This window comes from Oryctolagus cuniculus, chromosome 15 (assembly GCF_964237555.1).
Source record: "Oryctolagus cuniculus chromosome 15, mOryCun1.1, whole genome shotgun sequence".
In the NCBI taxonomy this organism is placed as follows: domain Eukaryota; kingdom Metazoa; phylum Chordata; class Mammalia; order Lagomorpha; family Leporidae; genus Oryctolagus; species Oryctolagus cuniculus.
Window position 1 is genome coordinate 70,467,428 of NC_091446.1, and position 19,236 is coordinate 70,486,663.

A 19,236-nucleotide genomic window follows, 5' to 3' on the forward strand; every position below is an offset into this window, starting at 1 on the left:
CCCTCTCTCTATGTTGCTCTGCCTTTCTAGTAAATAAATCTTTAAAAAGTGAACTTATATTCATGCATGCATTTATACTTTCCTCTTTATTTTTTCTTAATCTGTAGCTTCTAAACATACATAATCAGAAGAAAAAACTTAATATTTTAAAGGAAATTCACATTAAAGTGTATATACCAATTGCGGCTACAGGGGCCACAGAAAGTCAGCCAGTCACAGGCTCTGCTGGGTGCCCTCAGCTCTGGGAGTGTGAGGCCGGGCAGAGAGGAGCTGGGCCAAGGATTTGTACCGAGGGCCTGGGCAGGCACTCGTTGGCAGCCTTGTGATGAAACGGCTGATTCTCCTGAACAGGTGCAGAAACGGAGGCTCAGAGAGAGCACTGGGGTTGTCCAAGAGAGCCAGCGTCCTGTGTGTGGATGCCTGCTCTTGGCCGGGCACATCCCGGGGTCAGCAGCAGGTGTGTGTCACTCCTCCTTGATGAGCCCTGCCTAGGGCCCAGGGCCTTTCCTGGAGTGCCCGCCTACACAGGTCATGGGGCCCCAACAGGGCCCCGGGAGGCTTCTGTCCCAACACAGGGCCCAGCGAGGGCCTGGGTGCTTGGTGAGGGCTCTGAGCCTTCCCTCCCCTGGGCACTCGGATGAGCCACGAGCACTCTCTGGCTTGCACCCTGCACAGTGCTGTGGAATGTGCAGTTCTGGGGTGACCTCTCTGTCACTGTCATCCTGTCTGTGCCCCACCTGTGCAGGGGCAGCCTGAAGACCACTGGCATGAGAAGGGGAATTAAGCGGACAATGCAAAGCTTGGAACTCAGCCAGGGGCGCGTGCACACGGGGATGGGGGGTGCTCGCCCCCTGTTCCTCCACTCAAAGCAACACAGCCTTCAGGAAAGCTCTCCGGCAAGCTGGATCCTGGGGCTGCGTTATGGATTAAATGCTGTCTGTGACGCCAGCACCCCATATCAGGACGCCGGGTTGAATCCTGGCTGCTCCACTTCCAAACAAGCTCCCTGCTAGCCTGGGAAAGCAGTGGACCATTGGTCCAAGTGTTTGGGTCCCTGCCACCCACATGGGAGACCCCGATGGAGTTCCTGGCTCCTGATCGGCCTGGCCCAGCTCTGCCTGTTGCAGGCAACTGGGTAGTGAACCAGTGGATGGAAGATCTCCTTCTTTTTTCAAATAAATAAATACATCTTTTAAAGAAACAAACCTGGAATCTGACTCTGTCCCCACGCGGCAGGGGCCGCCTGCCTGGCTCCAGGATGGCCGGATGGCCGTGTGGGGCCCTGCCTGGGTCACTGGCCTTGGAGCTCAGCTTCCAGTGCATCGCCCTGGAAAGCCAGGCCTGCTCCCAGCTGGCCTCAGGGCTGCCCCACCCTACAAACTTGACCTTTTACCCCTTCCTGTCTCCTTTCACCAGCAGTTCGGCACCCCCCCACCCCCCCAGCTTTTCTCAACTTTCTCAATAGGTTTTTCTGAAAACATCGGTCTCCGTCTCTCTCCATTTCAATCCTTGTTTCTTGCTCTGTTGCTCTCAACTGCTTTTGCTTTCTGCCCTAACTGGTATCTGTGTTTCTCCAAAACCTCTTTCTAATCCCTTATTTCCCCTCTCCCCTGTCTCTCTCTGTGCCTCTGTTCCCCGCCGGTTCTGTCACTCCCTCCTTCCCTCCCTCCCTGCCTGGCATCTCTCTCACTCGCTCATCCCCACCTTGCCCTCGGCGGGCCTCCCGGGCTCCCAGTCCCCTGCCCGCATCGCGGGCCCGCGGCCCCTACTCACCGGCCAGAGCGCCCGCGGCGCGGAGCAGGGCGAGCCCGGCCAGCGCGCACAGCAGGGGCCGCATGATGCCGGCGGGACCCAGCGCTGTGCGCGTCTGCCAGCGACAGCCCTCCGCGGGATCGCGCCGGGCCAGCCCGGGAGGAAATGCTCCCAGCCCGAGCCAAAATTCCTGGGCGGCTCCGGGCTTTCTGGCTCCAGTGAACCCGCCCCCTCCCGAGTCCCTCCGCACCCCGGGAGCAGCGCGGAGCCCAGAGACCCCCGCGGGCGGAGGGGCAGTCGTGCGGGACTGGGAGCGTTCCCAGGCAGCGGCTGCACTGCCGGGGACCCGGGCGCGGGGTGCAGGGCGCAAGGGGAGGCTGGGCGGCAGCTCCGGGGTTCAGGCAGTCGCTGTGAGCTCCTTGCACAGACGGGTAAACTGAGTCCCGCTGTCACCCACAGCTGTGGCACAGGCGCCAAAGCCCTCCCCCCCCCAACCACCAGGTGCGAAGAAGCTTTTCTCCATGAGGAACAAGAAAGGGCTCCGATGGCCTCAGACAGCGTCTGTGGGATCGCAGGCTTGCTGTTGGGTCTTCTGTAGGAAGTCCTTCTTCCGGGAAAGAAGGGACAGTGATGTGAAAAGATGCTTTTCCAAAAAAACGTTAAATCAGGACTCACACAGATATAAAATGAGCAGGAGCTAAAGATTTTATCGAACTCATTAATAAGGGATGCACCCTAGAAAGTCACTATCAGTCCAAAAAACAGACACAGATCTGTAATATTTTTCTTTATTTTTATTTTTTTTTTGACAGGCAGAGTGGACAGTGAGAGAGAGAGACAGAGAGAAAGTGAAAAGTTAAAATTGTATATGTGCGGGTGTAAAAAGTTAAGCTTAAGCTTACAGGTTATAACATTCCTGGTACAGCTGTAAAAATAAGACAGAGTGAAGTAGCACCTTGACAGTAGGGACTCCATTTTGGAGCACTTGAGACTCCATTCTGAGAAAGCACCCCCCCACCGTGAGACTCTGGTCTGAAACTATGATCTCAAATAGTCGGACAATAGCAGTGCACTACATCACCCTTGGCAGAGCACAAAAACCCCCTAGCATGATTGCTCAAGTGGCACCTGGGTTACCTGAGCTAATAATAAAGATGTGATTTGTCTGTGTCTTACATTAATGTCAAGTCCTAATTGCTAATTGTAATATTGTAACTGGTATTGTCAAGATTATGATGAATATTAATTTCACTTAGGTTTTAGGTTATGTTGACCCCAGTAACCATATACTCTCTTTTGATTTTATGTACTCTCTTTTGATTTTAGCAACTATGTATAGCAACCATGCATAGCAACCATGTATTCCCCCCTGCCCGGTTTTGCGGTTTTTGCCTTTATAAACCCTAACCTTTGGTTATTCGGGGCTGCTCTGCTCATGTATGATCGGACAGCCCCAGCATGCTGGATAATCAATAAATCTTTAACCCTTTGCTGGTTGCATGAGAGAAAGGTCTCTTGGAGTCTTTCATTGGGAGGTGGGCTTTTTCGGACTCTAACAAAAGATCTTCCTTTTTTTTTTTCCCCCGTTGGTTCACCCCCCAATGGCCACGCTGATCGGAAGCCAGGAGCCAGGTGCTTCTGGTCTCCCATGGGGTGCAGGGCCCAAGCACTTGGGCCATCCTCCACTGCCTTCTCAGGCCACAGCAGAGAGCTGAACTGGAAGAGGAGCAACCGGGACAGAACCCGGCGCCCCAACCAGGACTAGAACCCAGGGTGCCAGCACTGCAGGTGGAGGATTAGCCTATTGAGCCTTGGTGCCAGCCTGAAATATTTTTCATCAAAGTTTTTGTTTAGTTATTTGAAAGGCAGAGCGTGGGAGAGAGATATCTTCCCTCCCTATATGGCCTCACCTGCTGCCCTGTACCTTATCTGATACAGACTGTGATATTGTGCAAATAGAGGCAGGAAGGCCTGGAGTCACCTGAACCTGTACACGTGGCAGGACTGGCCTATCTAGAGACAAAAGAACTATTTTGCATTGCTATCAGTTGTGGACAGTTTACAGCTCTGCAAAAGCAAAAGGCCCCAATACAATCAAAATCAGAGTGTTCAGCAGAAGCTTAAGCCTTGCATTAGATAGGTAAACTCACATCTGCCTTTAGGGCATTCACAAAGCAGTCAGGCTTATAATCTTAACAGACCGCACCTAGGGTAGGAGTATGCATGTCTGGCCTCTCTGATCTGCCCTGGAGACCCTCACAGGCCCCTTTCTACAGATCAGCTGTGCAGTCTGATTTGAAGCCCTGAGATAACAATACAAAGCACACACACACCTTGGAACTCTGTTACCTTCTTCCTCTGGAAGCAGACTGGGTGGGTTTCTTAATTCTAAGAACTGGATGGGATTTTAAGGCAGCTTCAAAGCATCCTGCAGTGGTTTAGAAGAGAACAAGTGGAAATTCCCCACCCCCTTTACAGAACAACAAATGCATTAGAAAAGGTTGAGTTTTGGGGAAAACAAAAGGCCCAGCCCTAATGTATCTGTTGTTGTTTTGTGGCTCCAAATGGAGCACTTTCATCTCATGTCTTGGGGCTGCCCTGAGGATCCAGCCTCCCTCTCCACCTTCTCCTGGGCTGTGGCCATGGCTGTGGCCGTGGCTGTGGCTGTGGCCGTGGCCGTGGCTGTGGCTGTGTGGCTGCCACATGAACCGTAACTCGCACTTCCTCCTCCACAGCAAAATAAGAAATTCTGAGTCAGTGAAGGAGACTTGGATCTACCTGGGAATTATGATGCCCAGATGAGCTGGTTTAGAAGAAGAAACGGTTTATTCCAGGAATGCCAAGAATGTGGTAGGACACTCCTGGGTAGTTTAGCCAGGTGGAAAGTTGTCAAAGAACAGCCAAACCCACAAGGATTCTTACAACGCACACAGCCAGTGGGCTTCAGAATATTTTGAATTTAATGTTATAAAACTGTATACAATGCTTCCTTGTGGTGGAGCACGGAGTGAGTATATGGAGTATAGCATGAAAACTGCCACTCACTACACTCCCCATGCTGAAGGGTCCCGTTCAGGCCTCTTGGTTTAGCGGGCTTTTCCTTACCCATCTTGTGTTGCCCATCTGTATAATGCAGATTAAGACATAAACATGTAGACATTGGAATGCAACATGAGATTTTTATTTAAAATTTTTATTTTATTTATTTGAGTAGCAGAGTTACAGAGAGAGAGGGGGACACACACACATAGATATCTTCCATCTGCTGGTTCACTCCCCCAATGGCCTCAATGGCTGGGGGACTAAGCCAGGGATCAGGAGCTTCTTCCTGGCCTCCCATGGGGGTGCAGGGGCCCAAGCACTTGGGCCATCCCCCTCTCCCTTCCCAGGCAGGTCAGCAGGGAGCTGAATAGGAAATGGAGCAGCCGGGTCTCAAACCAGCGCCTGCATGGGATGCCGGCACTGCAGATGGCGGCTTTAAACTTCTACACCGCAGTGCTGGCTCCGACACGAGATAATTTTAATATTTTTTATGTTCATGTTTATCTCTGCTGTAGCATCAAATACTGAAGATCCTTGAACGTGAGTACAAATCCTATAAAGAGTTGCAAATTATCTGGAGCATGTTAGCCTGCTGCCCAGGGTGCTCCTATCTCCCTGAGAGCACCAGTTTGAGTCCTGGCTACTGCATTTCCAATCCAGATTCCTGCTAGTGCATCCTGGGAGGCAGCAGAAGATAGCTCAAGTGCTTGGGCTCTGGCAGCTTTGGGGAGGCCTGGATGGTGCTCCAGGTTCTCGGTGTCAGCCTTGATTAGCTCAGGCTGTGGCAGGTAATTGGAGAGTGAACAGGCAGATGGGAGCTCTCTCTCCCTGCCTGTCACTTTACCTTCCAAATATATGAAAACAAACATTTAAGAATAGGAAGAGTTGCAAAATATCCCATGAGTAGATGCATCACTATTTACATCATTATTTTTATTTTCATGATGAACACATAGGGTATTTCCTTTTTCTCCCCAAAATAAAATGTGCCTCAAAGAATATCTTTTTTGCATATATCTTTATGCACTATTAGATATTCATATATTTCTGAAAGGCTAGATTCTTGGAAGAAGAATCATTGAGTCAGAGGGTCTTTGATATTTTGCTGAATATATCACAAACTGTCCCCCAAACACTGGAGTGGCAGGGCACAGAGAACTGAGCTCCAGGTGCACCCCGCTCCATGGGAACCTGTACTGGAACCGCACTGCAGGAGTGCCATTCACAGACAATACTTTTGGCGCGGAAGAGCCTGGAGGTGGAAGAGCTGTGGCCCTGTGCATTCTGCAGTGCCAGATATTTACATTTTGAGATTTTGATGATTTTACCTTGTTTTTATTTATTTGCTATTTAGAGTGAGGATTGAGCTTTATTTGCCTATTCAAATGTTCTTTTTCCCCCACTTCTCCCCTTTACATACTTTGATTATTAATCTACTGCCTGTTGTTCCAAGCATCTTTGAAAAGCTCATGGATATTATGCATATTATGAAAAAAACTGCATGGATTTCAAAATTTGTTTTGCCAAACAAATTTATTTTGTAATTCCATTTTTCCACAAACTTTTTTAAGTCCTCTCCTATATGTTGGCAATGTTTTCTTTCTGCCTCCCATTGTCGTGAACTTTGTGGTCTCTTTCATCATAGAGAAGTTTTAGATATCATGTGGCGAAATCTCTGTGTTTTCTTTTATGGCTTATGTAAGTTTATCACAACTTACTTATGATTCTTCACATCAAGACTATAAAAATATTTTCCAATATTTTCTCCAAATAGTTTTAAGGTTTCTTAAAGACAAAATCTCTAACCCATCTAGAATTTCTATGTGGTTGGGAGGAAAGATTCAAACATAAAAATTTTTTTTCCCAAATGGACATTCAAATATCCTAATACGCTTTATTGCATCCTGTCTCATTTAGCCACTAATTTGAACATGACATAAATTATTGGCTGGCTATTTAGTGAGGACTGGAAAAAAAGTCATCACATCTGTGCTAAGGTCAAAGAAACAAAAATCAACATAGCCTTATATTTTCAATTAATCCTGAAAGTGTTATCTGATGAGCAGATACCCCGACAGTAAAACAACAAATTCAAAGATGTAGAAGTAGGGGCTGGCGCTGTGGCCTAGTGGGTAAAGCCTCTGTCTGCAGTGCTGGCATCCCATATGGGCGCCAGTTTGAGTCCTGGCTGCTCCACTTTTGATCCAGCTCTCTGCTATGGCCTGGGAAAGCAGCAGAAGATGGTCCAAGTCCTTGGGCCCTGCATCCACATGGAAGACCCAGAAGAAACTCCTGGCTCCTGGCTTTGGATTGGCACAGCTCCAGCCATTGTGGTCATCTGGGGAGTGAACCAGCGGATGGAAGACCTCTCTCCCTCTCTCTCTCTGCCTCTGCCTCTCTGTAATTCTGCCTTTCAAATAAATAAATAAATCTTTAAAAAATAGAAATAAAGGGACATTTTCTTACTAAGATAATTAATGTTACCTTTTTAAAAAATATGTATATATTTATCCATCTGAAAGGCAGAATGAGAGAGACAGAGAGAGCTTCCAGCTGCTGGTTCACTCCCCAGATGGCCTCAATGACTGGGGCTGGGCCAGGCGAACGTCAGGAGCCAGGAGCGTTATCTGAGCCAGCAGATGCAAGAGCTCTCTCTCTATCTCTCCCTCTCTGTAGCTCTGACTCTTACATATATAAACAAATAAATCTTAAAAAGAGAGAGAGATAGCTATTTGGAAATCAACTTATTTCCTTGTCCAATGGAAACCAGCCCAAACATGTAGAAGAAAACTGAGCAAGAAGATAACAGGGATCCAGTTCACTATGTCCTAGGAAACAGGGGCTGGCCACCCCTCTGGGGATGGAGATGGAGCCCACTTGGACCAGTCTCGCTGGCTGGGAGGGTCTGGGCTGCACAAAGCCTCTTTCTCTTCTCCTTCTGGCACCAGCCAGTATTTCCAGAGCCACCAGCAGAAAGATCCAGGCCCGGTGGCCAAGGCCCACTGCCTCTCTCACAGACGGAGAGGGCTGCTAGCACACGGTGCACGGATCATGGCAAGAGAAAGGAAACGGGAAACGAACAGTGAAATTAATAGGGGCACTGGAACCAGCAGCAGGAATCAGGGAAATATGCCAACCATATGTTGGGCTTCAAAGCATGTTGGTGGCCAGCTGGGGCTAATTATAAAAGAGCTTCATTATTTACTTTTATTCTGTGATTTGCTAAACTTATCTCTGAATAACTGAACTTATCTCTGAACCAGGCATTCTTCAAAGGTTGTATATGCAATATCTTTATTAGTCTTTGCAGTACTAATTACATTTAAGTTTCTTCATGTGCATCTTTCAGATAAGATTTGTTAAATATATTTCATCCAGGGTTACAGGTGGATCTGGTTCCAGGATCTTTTTTTTTTTTTTTTGACAGGCAGAGTTAGACAGAAAGAGAGAGACAGAGAGAAAGGTCTTCGTTCTGTTGGTTCACCCCCCAAATGGCTGCTACAGCCAGCGCGCTACGCTGATCCGAAGTCAGGAGCCAGGTGCTTCCTCCTGGTCTCCCATGTGGGTGCAGGGCCCAAGCACTTGGGCCATCCTCCACTGCCTTCCCAGGCCACAGCAGAGAGCTGGACTGGAAGAGGAGCAACCGGGACAGAATCCGGCACCCCAACCGGGACTAGAACCTGGGGTACTGGTGCCGCAGGCGGAGGATTAGCTTAGTGAGCCACTGCAGCAGCCAGGATCTTTTTTTTTTTTTTTTTTAATATTTATTGATAGATTGAAATGCAGAGCAACAGAGAGGGAGGGAGGGAGGAGGGGGAGGAGTAGAGAGACAGAGAGAGACAGAGAGAATGAGAGAGAGAGAGAATGAGAATCTTCCATCTACTGGTTCACTCCCCAAATGGCCATAACAGCCAGGGCAGGCTGTAGCCAGGAGCCAGGAACTCCATCTAGGTCTCCCATATAAGTTGCAAGAATCCAAGTAGGAGCATGTTTAGGGAGCTGGATCAGAGGTGGAGCAGCCAGGATTCAAACAGGCATTCTGACATAGGATGCCAGTCTCAAGCAGCAATTTAATCTGCTGCATTGCAGTGCCAGCTGCTAATTGCATAATCTGTGCTCTTCAATATTCCCAGACCTCTTGACTCTGAGGCCTCAGCAAAGTCTCTAGATAGTGAGGGGTTCTGGAGCAGGGTGTGCGAGAAGGGGCAAGTGGGCTACTTAGGGGCTCAGGTGACAACTGCTGTAGCTAGGGGGAACACCCAGCACCGGCTGCATGAATGATGTGCCCCAATGTGCAGGAGCTTCCTTCTCGTTTAGTGTTCCCTTTACCCTGGCAGGTAGCACCAGGATCCACGCTGAACACCACGTGAGGCTTGGAGAACTGAGGAGGTGGCCCAAGGTACACAGAGGCCATTTAGGAATCTGGGATGTGTGCCCGTGTCAGTCCCTGGGCTGTGGGCTGCATTCTCTGAGGATGGCTGTGCTGAGAAGACAGCCGGTGGGGGAGCTGGCAGGTTCTGTTGGCATTTCCAAGGGCGAGGGGCCAAGGAAACAGGAAATAGGGGCTGGCCACCCCTCTGGGGATGGAGATGGAGCCCACTTGGACCAGTCTCGCTGGCTGGGAGGGTCTGGGCTGCACAAAGCCTCTTTCTCTTCTCCTTCTGGCACCAGCCAGTATTTCCAGAGCCACCAGCAGAAAGATCGAGGCCCCGTGGCCAAGGCCCACTGCCTCTCTCACAGACGGAGAGGGCTGCTAGCACACGGTGCACAGATCATAGCCAGAGAAAGGGAACCAGGAAAATGTGATGTGGATCTCTGCTGGGTCCCAGGAAAAGCAGTGTGGTGTCTTCACTAGTTGATATTTAAGAAGTTTTTTGTTTTTGAGCCCTCTGCCTTTCTTGCAGGCAGTCCCAAATCCTCCCAGCTTACAGAAGATGTAGATGAGTAGGTCTGCTTGGTACAGGGAGAAGGGAGGTGCAGGGTGAGGGCAGCGGTTCACTATTACCCATTAGGATATCAATAATGATAGTCCTAACAGCTAACGTTCATGGATTTCAACACCCTGTGAAACACTGTGTAGTTAGCTTCTCAGTTGACCTCAGCCAATACTGCAGGCGTTGGATGGCTTCTGTAGTTATTCTAGAGCTTGGCAAGAGAAGTTTCCCAGCCAGTGGTTTTAAGATGTTGTTTCTATTTACTTAATTAATTCATTTGAGAGGAAAAGAGACAGAGAAATCTCCCATCTGTTAGTTCACTCCCCAAGTAACCACAATGGCTGGGGCTGGGTCAGTGAAACCAGGAGCCCAGAACTCCGTCAGAGTTTCCCACATGGATGGCAGGGAGGCAAGGACCTAAGCACTTGAGACATCACTTGAAGCCTCCAAGGGAGCCCATTACCAGGGAGCCAGATCGGAAGAGGAGCAGCTGGGACACAAACCCGTGGCTTAGCTTACTGTACTACAGCCTCAGCCCCGATAAATCCACATTTCAAGGAGCGGGATCAGGAATAAAGGGGTCCAGCAAATGAGCTCAGCCCCAGCCCACTGTGGTGCTGGTATTCTAGCTGCTCAGGGTTGAGATGACTTTGCTGCAGGTTCACACTGTTAAGTGTGCATTCAGTTCGTTGTCACGTCCGTGGCTGTTTCCCCAGAATGCATTCAGCTGTGATACTGGGACGCTCTGCGGGCCTGGGGAGGGGGGAGTCAGTCGCATTTCCTGCCAGCTCTTTGGGAACCTTCTCTGCAAGGCTGTCCCCAGAGATGACCTTGAGGTGTGTCAGGGTGAAATGAAAACTGTATGAAGATGCTACATGGTTGGCTATTCCAAGCCTTTTTGGAGCTAGCAGCCCTTAGTAAAGGAGGCAGAAGGCTGTGTTCAAATGGGGATTTTTGTTCTTAACAGCTGCATAGCTTTGGGCAGACCAGCCCGCTCTGAGCAGAAGAGGCCAAAGGAAAACCACAGCCCCAAAAAGCTGTGCAGGCTCTCTTACCCACCCTACCCACCTCTGATCTGCTTTCCCTTCTCCTGGCTGTGTTTATTTGCAAGTCAGAAGCTTCCTAAGGGCAGACAGGGTGTAGGGAATGACAGACCCGCAGAGCCTACATCCCCACCCCCCCAAGGGAGTTCAAGGTTTCCAAGGTCACGACCCAGGGCTGACTGCACTGCAGGGTTGGCTAGCAGCTGACTCTGGGTGTAAGGTGAAGGCCCCATGAAAGGGGTCTTAGGACATGAGTCAGGCTTTTCTAAGCCTGTGCCAGAGAAATTGGCAGGGCATGGGCGGCTGATGGACGTGGGCGGAGCTAATATAAATGTGGGGAAAAGTCTGGATTCATTATTGAGGACCTTGACTGCCTCTGTCAGGGGAGCACTTTGTACCTGCAGCAGAGGTGCTGGCCAGGGTTTCTGTCTTAAGGATGGCACAATCACAACTGACTCCTCTCTTTCTTTTTCTTCTGAAGTAACTTTATGCTTACGAAAACCAGACAGTGGATTCCTGTATACACTCCACCGGTGTTCCCAAATATTAACACCTTACATAACTTCACGGGAGTTGGGAAAGCCAAGTAACTGACATTAGTACAATACTATTGGAAAGTCGCAGGTCTGCCTGGGACATTGCCAGGATTGTCCTGCTCATGACCTCAAGAGCTGCGTTTTGCGTGGGAACACCACAGAAGTGCTATTGTGCCCTTCCCACTGCACCCCTCCAGGACACTGTGTCCCACATGAGCCCTGGAACACGATGTCTGTCACATTTCTTCACTATACAATCACTGTTTTTTTTTTTTTTTTCTTCTTCTGTGATTAATACAAGTGCATGGCTTCACAGACTTTTTTGCATGAAAATGTACCTTTTAATTCCATTTTCCACAATCTTTTTGAAATACACCTGTAAGTACATTATGCAAATATCTTGTTTAGCATCACACTTTCACCAGTTTGAGCATTCATTTGGCTCTTTATTTGCAACATTCATTCCCACTGCATTCTCTGGTGGGCGATTTTCTATTTCCATAATTTCTTCTACATTTATTAGTTGGAATTCAACTGTAAAGAACTCTCTTCTCTCCATATATGGGCTCCCTTGTCTATTTCAGCCTTATGGGAAGTTAGTTTGCCAGTTATAATCTATTCCTAACATTGTTTTTTGGTCAAACTGTCCCAGATAAGGCCAGGTAAGACGGTTCCTGTCTGTCTGAGTTATCCCCACTTTGAGTGCTTCTTTCCTTTCTGATACTCAGCACTCATCCTGTCATTCCCCAGCTTCCATCCTGGACTCAGCCATGGCTCCAAGGAAGCCTGCTTCCTCTCGGAAATCCAGACCTGGGCTGTCCCGGCTCTAGGCCCTTTCAGCAGACAGAGCTGGAGAATGAGGCTTCGTAAAATGGATATTCTAGGATGGAGAAAATAAATATGCTTGGTTTCTGTCACAGAAACCACAGCAAGGAAAGGGAAAAGTGTCGCTCCCCGTCTTCATGGGGGAACGACACTAAACCCTGCCTAGGCTTCATATCCGAGTCACGGCACCATTATGTCGCTCCCCCTCTTCGTGGAGGAACGACACAGGACCCTGCGCTGTTCTTTCGTCTGCTCGGCCCTCCCCGGGTTTGCTGCTGGTTCTTCCCGGGTTGGCTACTATCCCTTCCACCTCCGTGGAAGGGCAGTTCCCCCTGGCCGCATTCCCCACTTCCGCAGGGGAGCGGCACACCGCCGGCCGGCTTTCTTCGGGGGCTGCACGGGTTCCCTTAGATGTTCCCCATAGATGTTCCTGGTGCATGCCGTCTCTCTCCTCCTTTATAGTCCTCCTCCACCAATCCCAACTCGGCTGAGTACGCTGCTCTCCAATCAGGAGCAAGTCCTACAGTTAATTGGTTGAACTGGAGGCAGCTGTGCGGAAGCTGTTTACTTCTCTCCCAGCGCCATATTGTGGGAGAGCAGATGCATAGAATAAGTCCCAATTCGAGTAACTTAGTCTAGTCCGGATTGCTCCCCACAGATCCCCCTTTCTTTTTATTTTTTGGCGTTGATACGCGCCTGTCTTCGGTGTCCCACGGCACACACTCTGCTCTACTTGCTAGCGTTGCCACAGGCTCTTACAAGTCCTATCAATCAGGACAACCGAATCCGGGTCCTCTCTTCGCCATTGTGAGGAGGTTTTTAGGCGCTGATGCGTGCCTGTGTTCGGTGCCCTGCAGTGCATGCTCTACTCTGCTAGAACTGCCTGCAGGTGTTTACAAAACCTATCAGGCAAACCGAATCCAAGCCTTCTCATTGCCGTATTGTGGGGGAGACTTATTAGTGTTGGTTCGTGCCTATCTTCGGTGACCTGCAGCTCATACTCTGGTCGAGCTTTGCTGGCGCTTACCGCCTTAAATCAGGCAGACCGAATCCAAGCCTTCTAATTGGCATGTTGAGGGGAGGCCTTATTTCTCTCTATTTCTCTATCTCCGGGCATTCCTATTTCTCCCATTTTACTTCTATCTTCCAGCATTCCTATTTCTCTTTTACTTCACTTCCAAACTTCTGTTTCTCTTATCCCTGCGGCTTTCCGGCACCTCGCCCCGCCGGCGGGTTCCCGGCTCTGCGCCGCTTCAGCCCGCGCGCCTCTCTGCGCGGCTTCCCGGCTTTGCGCGGTCCGCGGTCTCCACGCTTAACCCTTTCGCGTCTGAACCACGGCCTACGCCAGCGTTCCCTATCTATTCACGCCCCGTGCTCTCTCTGCACGCGGCGGCTTCCGCGAGTAACACAGCGTAGCTTGCGTCTCCGCCACTAGGATTCAATCTAAGTTCCCCGGGCTAGCCTGGCGAATTCAACCCAGCGTACGTCTCCGCCCCACGATCTGGCTTCCCGTCCTTTGCTCCCCGGGCTAATCAGACGGATCCCAATCTGGCTTACGTCTCAGCTTCTGGTTTCAACTTTTCGCCCCCTATTCCCGGGCTAACTTGAGAACCCCAAAGTGGCTTTCGTTTCCGCCTTGGCCTGCCCCCCGCGGCTTCAATTTCCCTAACATTTTTCTCTACCCGGTATGTTTCCCCAAGTTTTCTTCCAACAATATTCCTCCCTTATTTCTCCTGGCCTCTCCCCACAGTCCGCGTCCGAGTCTGTTTGTTCTAGCTTTCACTTTCGCTTTCGACCTTAGAGATTTCTCCCAGCTTCCCCCCGTAGTCCGTATCCGAGTCTATGCCTAGGCTTTCAATAGCTTCTTCCGGCACCTTTTTCGTCCGGCTTTTCCCTAGGCTGTTTGCTAGTCTCTCTCTCCGATATTTTCCCTAGTTCTTCCCGTTTCTTCCCTCCTAAGTTTGCTATCCGTCCTAGGTTTCCTATCCAAGCTAGGTTTCCTATCCGTCCTAAGTTTCCTGTCCGAGTTAGGTTTCCTATCCGAGTCACGGCACCATTATGTCGCTCCCCGTCTTCATGGGGGAACGACACTAAACCCTGCCTAGGCTTCATATCCGAGTCACGGCACCATTATGTCGCTCCCCCTCTTCGTGGAGGAACGACACAGGACCCTGCGCTGTTCTTTCGTCTGCTCGGCCCTCCCCGGGTTTGCTGCTGGTTCTTCCCGGGTTGGCTACTATCCCTTCCACCTCCGTGGAAGGGCAGTTCCCCCTGGCCGCATTCCCCACTTCCGCAGGGGAGCGGCACACCGCCGGCCGGCTTTCTTCGGGGGCTGCACGGGTTCCCTTAGATGTTCCCCATAGATGTTCCTGGTGCATGCCGTCTCTCTCCTCCTTTATAGTCCTCCTCCGCCAATCCCAACTCGGCTGAGTACGCTGCTCTCCAATCAGGAGCAAGTCCTACAGTTAATTGGTTGAACTGGAGGCAGCTGTGCGGAAGCTGTTTACTTCTCTCCCAGCGCCATATTGTGGGAGAGCAGATGCATAGAATAAGTCCCAATTCGAGTAACTTAGTCTAGTCCGGATTGCTCCCCACAAAAAGGATAAAGTGAACCCTGCTATGTTGGATTAGACTCAGAGATACAAGACGGTAAAAAAAAAAAAAAAAAAAGATTTATTTATTTATTTAAAATGCAGAGTTACAGAGAAAGAGGAAGAGAGGGGGAGGAGGGGGGAGAGAGAGAGAGAGAGAGAGAGAGAGAGAGAGAGAGAGAGACGCTTTCATATGTTAGTTCACTCCTCAAATGGCTGCAACAGCCAGGGCTGGGCCAGACTGAAGCCAGAAGCCAGGAACTCCACTTGGGTTTCTCACATGGGTGGCCTGGGCCAAAGCACTTGGGCCATCATCTGCTGCTTTTCCCAAGCACATTAGCAGAGAGCTGAATTGGAAGTAGAGCAGCCGGAACTCAAACCCATGCTTATATGAGACTAGCTTTGCAGGTGGCAGCTTGACCTGTTGTACCACAACTCTAGCACAAGATTTTTAATATACATACGGATATAAATACACTCTACTGGGGCCGGCACTGTGGCGCAGCAGATTAACGCCCTAGCCTAAAGTGCCGGCATCCCACATGGGCGCCGGTTCGAGACCTGGCTGCTCCACTTCTGATCTAGCTCTCTGCTATCCAGCTCTCCCTGTGCCCTGGGAAAGCAATAAGAAGATGGCCGAAGTCCTTGGGCCCCAGCACCCGCGTGGGAGACCTGGAAAAAGCTCCTGGCTTCGGATTGGCACAATTCTAGCTGTTGCAGCCAGTTGGGGAGTGAACCATCGAATGGAAGACCTCTCTCTTTCTCTGCTTCTCCTCTCTCTGTGTAACTCTGTCTTTCAAATAAATAAATAAATCTTTAAAAATAAATAAATAAATAAAAACACTCTACCAATTCCAAGCCTAAGTATACATGCAAAATAGAATTAAAAGTATGAGTTTGTTTTGGTTCAAAAAACTTTTCTGTGGGTTCAGTGCTGTGGTGTAGCAGGTAAAGCCACCACCGGCAGCACCAGCTCCCCATATGGGTGCCCGTTCAAGTCCTGGCTGTTTCACTTTTGATCCAGCTCCTTGCTAATGGCCTTGGAAAAGCAGCAGAAGATGGCCCAAGTGCTTGGACCCCTGCCACCCACATGGGAGACCTGCATGGAATTCCAGGCTCCTGGCTTTGGCGTGGCACAGCCTAGGCCATTGTGGCCTCTTGAGGAGTGAAGCAGCAGATGATCTCTTTCTATCTCTCTCTGTCACTCTACCTTTCAAATAACTAAGTCTCAGAAAAAAAAATGAATGTTTATAACTGCACTATCATAATAGATCTTTTTTTAATAAAAAGATTTATTTATTTATTGGAAAGGCAGAGTTACAGAGAGGCAGAGGCAGTGAAACAGAAAGGTCTTCCACCCTCTGGTTCACTCCCAAAATGGCCACAATGGCCGGAGTTGGGCTGATCCGAAGCCAGGAGCCAGGAGCTTCTTCCTGGTCCCCTACGTGGGTGCAGGGGTGCAAACACTTGGCCCATCTTCCACTGCTTTCCCAGGCACAGCAGAAAGCTGGAAGGAAGTGGAGCAGCCGGACTTGAACCAGCGGCCATGTGGGATGCCGGCACTGTAGGTGGCGGCTTTACCCACCATAATAGTTCTAAACTAGAAACGATCTAAATTCCCACCAACAGCAGATTATGTAATGAATGATTCACCACTACATACAACATTATGGATGCAAGTATAATTAATGAAAGACTTTCACAAAAAAAATCTATAATTCAACTTTTTAAAAAAGATGTATTTATTTGAAAGGCAGGATGGGGAATGGGAGGATGCAGTGGGGGTGGGGGTGGGGGAGAGAGAGAGAGAGAGATCTTCCACCTACTGGTGCACCCTCCAAATGGCCACAGCAGCGACTTCTGGGCCAGGCTGAAGCCAGGAGCCAAGAATTTCATCCTGGCTGCCTTCCCAGGTGTATCAGCAGGAAGCTGGATGGGAAGTGGAGTATCCAGGACTCAAACTGGCACTCCAATATGGGATGTGGGTGTCCCAAGTGTTGGCTTAACCTGCCGTATCATAGCACCAGACACTGCTGGTTCCTTTGGTGAATTTAGTTCTTTAAATGTATATATGTTATACTTCAGTAAAAAGTTTTTTAAAAATTCATTAAACCTCAGTATTTAAACCTGTCTTTAAACCTCAGTGTTATCTTCATTTTAACTCAGTGCTATAGCAACTGCTTAACTGCATAGGACCAACCTTTATCATTATTTTTAATTAACTATTTATTTATTTGAGAGGGAGGGAGGGAGAGGGAGGAAGGAGGGAGGGAGAGAGAAACTCCATCCACTGGCTCACTCCCTAGTGCCTTTGATGGCTGGGGCAAAAGCCGGGAGCTGGGAGTGCAATCTTGGTCTTCCACATGAATGGCAGGAACCCAACCTCCTGAGCCATCACCGCCCCCTCCCAGGGCCTGCGTTTAGCAGGAACGCTGCGGTCAGCATGGAGGCGGGCATTGGACCCAGGCACTCAGGTCTGAGACACTGGGCGTCCTAACCAATGACTTACCCGGGAGCCCAAAGGCCTGACCCAGGACTGACCTTTAGCCCACCCTGTTTCTGAGCCTTCCTTGATTATACCACATACCTTTGATATTACTCTTCCAGGCCTGTATCTTTAACTCAGTCCTGCCTGCTGCTATAAGGTGAGAAGGGATTATTTTAGCTCCACCTAAGAAGGGTACACAGGTGTAGGAGAGGAGAGCAACCTACCCCCAAGGCTACTGCATGCAGACAAGGTCAAATAATTGAACTGCTGAAAGTTAATGCCAGTTCCCAGTTATTGCCTTCCACGTAATCTTGGTCTTCTATGTATTTTCAACCATGGTTAAGGGAAAGAATTAAACCCTGATGCCCAGGGCTTCCCTTGTTTATACAGAACTGATGTCTATTCTATGCATTAAAATTTTTTTAAAAGTAAAATTATGACTCTCAAACAGATATAAAACAAACTGAAGTAGCCCCCTGACAGTAGGGACTCCATTTTGGAGTCCTTGAGACTCCAACACCCCCCTCACCGTGAGACTCTGGTCTGAAACTATGGTTTCAAATAGTCAAACAATAGCAGTACACTATATCACCCTTGGCAGAGCACAAAAACCCCCTAGCATGATTGCTCAAGCTTACAAGCACAAAAAGTTGCCCCTGGGTTACCTGGGTTCATAATGAAGATGTGATTTGTGTGTGTCTTACATTAATGTCAAGTCCTAATTGCTAATTGTAAGATTGTAACTGGTATTGTCAAGATTATGATAAATATTAATTTCACTTAGGCTTTAGGTTATGTTGACCCCAGTAACCATATACTCTTTTGATTTTATGTACTCTCTTTTGATCTTAGCAATTGTGTATAGCAACCGTGCATAGCAACCGTGTATTCCCCCCTTCCCGGTTTTGCGGTTTTTGCCTTTATAAACCCTAACCTTTGGTTATTCGGGGCTGCTCTGTTCATGATGATCAGACAGCCCCAGCATGCTGGATAATCAATAAAACTTCCCCGTGCTGTTTGCATAAGAGACATGTCTCTTGGTGACGTTTTTCAGGTGGTCTACTCTAACAAAACATGTGCTAAGGATTTAATTTCAATGAATCAATGAGGGAACCAGGCAGATCATAACTAACTCAAAAGGGAAGTAAAAAAAAGTGGGAATTCATATGAAGCAAAGGAATGTTGAAACCAATGTACACATGGAGCCCAAGCCAGCTTCTTTCAGAGTAGGGCCAGGAAGTCAATAGAAGCTCCACTGGTGAGGACAGAAGGGATGTGTCTAGAGACAAGAATTATTTTGCATTTCTTTTTTTTTTTTTTTTTTTGACAGGCAGAGTGGACAGTGAGAGAGAGAGACAGAGAGAAAGGTCTTCCTTTTGCCGTTGGTTCACCCTCCAATGGCCGCCGCGGCCGGCACACCGCGCTGATCCGATGGCAGGAGCCAGGAGCCAGGTGCTTTTCCTGGTCTCCCATGGGGTGCAGGGCCCAAGCACCTGGGCCATCCTCCACTGCACTCCCTGGCCACAGCAGAGAGCTGGCCTGGAAGAGGGGCAACAGGGACAGAATCCGGCGCCCTGCCCGGGACTAGAACCTGGTGTGCCGGCTCCACCAGGCTGAGGATTAGCCTAGTGAGTCAAGGCGCCGGCCTATTTTGCATTTCTATCAGCTACTTTCCCAAGGCATCAGGAGATAGGGTGTGCTGCAGACAATGCTTAGTTGGCCACAGAAAGCAAGTTTGTCCTACAGTTTCTTCTTTTGATCAAAACTAATTTTATTTATTCCTGTGAAATTCATCAATGGTAACACCAAGTAAACCTAATTATTTCTGGCACCTCTCTTTCTATGGGGATTCAGTATCAAAGCTTTCTGGATTTCCAGTGGACTTCCTAGGAAAGCTATCCTTGAAATTTTATTTAATATTTAGGATTGATTTTGGGAGAGCAATAATCCAAAACCAACAGGGCATTTGAACACTTACATTAGGATCATAGGTACTTGTGAGAAATGATATTTGTCTACTCATTT

At 49.0% G+C, this 19,236-nt stretch overlaps 1 long non-coding RNA gene across 1 annotated transcript in view; it reads right to left on the reverse strand.

Annotated features, from left to right (window-relative positions):
• The window catches only part of LOC138845396 (uncharacterized), a 30,323-nt gene extending 16,454 nt beyond the window's left edge, over nucleotides 1-13,869 (reverse strand). Inside the window, exon 1 of the long non-coding RNA XR_011382474.1 lies at nucleotides 1,774-13,869. This is a non-coding gene — a long non-coding RNA (uncharacterized lncRNA). The remainder of the gene's footprint in view (nucleotides 1-1,773) is intronic.
• Between the last annotated feature and the right edge of the window lie 5,367 nt (nucleotides 13,870-19,236).